The sequence below is a fragment of the Vigna radiata genome, unplaced genomic scaffold (assembly GCF_000741045.1).
Source record: "Vigna radiata var. radiata cultivar VC1973A unplaced genomic scaffold, Vradiata_ver6 scaffold_251, whole genome shotgun sequence".
Classification (NCBI taxonomy): domain Eukaryota; kingdom Viridiplantae; phylum Streptophyta; class Magnoliopsida; order Fabales; family Fabaceae; genus Vigna; species Vigna radiata.
In genome coordinates this window covers 5,855-8,354 of record NW_014543556.1, presented here as the reverse complement: position 1 = coordinate 8,354, position 2,500 = coordinate 5,855, and positions in this window count along the sequence as shown.

Here is a 2,500-nt window from a genome sequence, read left to right as displayed (position 1 = left end):
TTTATTATTCACGCACGTCATCTGCTTGGTAAATTTTCTGAAAGAAAATCGTTTAACTTAAAAAGGCAAAATTGTTTCAACTGTGACTTGTTACGTTGTACGCTCTCTGAGTTTTAATCCGCTGCGCTAAACTCTTTCGAAAATTACCCCCTCCGATACCAACAATTGGTATCAGAGCTTGCTTTGATATTCTTTCAAAATCTTTGCGAAAATGGCCGGTCACAGTCAAAACTTTGTTTATGCTGAGGGTGCGTCTATTAACAAACCTCCGTTATTTACTGGAGATAACTATGCTTTTTGGAAAGTAAGAATGGAAATTTTTATGGGATTTGTTGATAGAGGTATCTGGAAGCTGTACAAAATGGACCTTATATTCCAAAAATTATAGTTGATGGTGTAGAAGTAGAAAAATCATATTTTGATTGCACTGATGAGGAAAATAGAAGAGCCCAATTTGATTTTAAGGCTCGAAATATAATTTTATCTGCACTAACCCCTAATGAATTCTTCAAAGTTTNTGTTTATAAAAGTGCACAGGAAATGTGGAAATTTTTAAGGCACTGTTATAATGAAGTCATAGATGTGGATAAGTTGAGACCATGTGATTCAAGCTCTACATCAAACTCATCAAGCTCAAGTGATTTTAATGAGGAAGAAAATATATGCTTAATGGAAAATAGTGAAAGCCAAATCTTGAATAAGAAGAAGGAGAACAATCAAGGCTCTGCATCAAGCTTCAAATGTTATGGATGTGAAGAGAGAGGCCATGTGAAAGCTAATTGTTCAAGCAACAAAAGAAAAGCAGAGAAATCTCACAAAAAGAAGAAGGCCTACATTTCTTGGGAAGATACTGCATCAAGCACTTGTAGTTCAAGTGATTCTGTTGAAGAAGCAAACCTATGTTTGACGGTTGCTACTAATGAAACTACAAGCCAAGTAAGTGGCTCTAGCCTTGACACTAGTGAGTTTGATTTACAAAAAGCTTTTCTTGAATTGTTAAATGAATCTGAGAAATTAGATGCGGATCATAAAAAGCTTAAGAAAGAGCACAATGAATTGAAATTGAAATATGACAAATTTCTTGATGATGATGTTGTTTTAAGAAACAAAATTAGTAATTTAGAAATAAAATTGTCTGATGCAAATGCTACTAGTGAACCTGTTGAGTGTTTGTCTTGTAAGAGTCATATGTTTGATATTGACATACTTGAAAACTTACTTGCAAAGGCAACCAAGAATATTTCAAATGCTAAGACAAACTTTAATAAAGTCAATGTTAAAAATAGAAACATGCATCAAAATTATAAGTCCAAAGTAAGAAAAACTCGTAGAGTTTAGGTTGAAAAAGGGACTTTTGTTAAAAATAAGGTGCATGATGTTTGTTGTTTTTATTGCATGAAAAAGGGTCACACTTCTAACAAATGTAACATTAAACATTTTGGTGTTCCAAATGGAAAATATGCTTGGATTCCTGTCATAAAGTAATATGTCTCTAACCTCAAGGACCCAAATAAGATTATGGGTACCAAAAGTACTATTGCTTTGTTTTGTAGATGAAGTTTTCAAAAGGAGAAGAGAAGTTTATGATATGCTGCTTTTGGAATTGATGCTCCAAGCCAGGAAGTGAGTAAATCAAGTGATATCCAAAGCTTTGGTTCGAGCACCAAGTGATTGAGCTAAGTAGTATTTAACCTATACTGTTGCATTTTGCTCTGCTTGATCTTAAAATCTTTGATTACTATTATATTCATTTCTGTTTGGGCAAATGATATGTTCATCACTGATTCATTTATCCTGTGGTGTGTTCTTATTTGTTTTATCACTTTAATCAGTGAAATTCTACTATTATGAGATATTCATGTGCTAAATTTAATCTTTTGGAATGATTAGTCATGTGAAATTGTTATTTCAATGATTTGTTTTTTGCTTATAAATTGAATCTGTGTTTAACTGGTTTAGTATTCAATTTTCTGAATACTTTGAAGTAAGTCTTGATATATCTTTTGTCAAAAGCAATGAAAAATTCATTTGAATGATCTGACTGATAAATTTTCATTGGCATTTTGGATGATTAAGACATTTGATGATTAAAATTGTCAATTCTGTTTCAAAGCTGTTTTTGGGGAGATTTGTTTTCAAGTTCAAATGCATANCGCATAAGCTATGATAATACTCATTGAGAATTTGGATGCAGTAAATGAACTGATCATGTTTTGCATAATTTTGGTGTAAAGTATCTGGTTTATAAACTGTTGAAAGATAAAATATAAATTAGCTTTTGTGTTAAATTTTGGTGTGAAAATCACAAAGGAATAGTCTTTTAAAATAAGTTAGGCAAAACTGGAATTCCTTGGTTGAGTCATTTTTTTTAATTTCTGGTTTACCANTAGTTAAATGTTGAAGATCTTGTAATAATTTCATAGTGTCTTATTCAAGTTTTCTAAATTGTTTTTGAGACCATTTAGGTGTCCAGAAGTTGTTTTAAATTCAAAAGAAACTT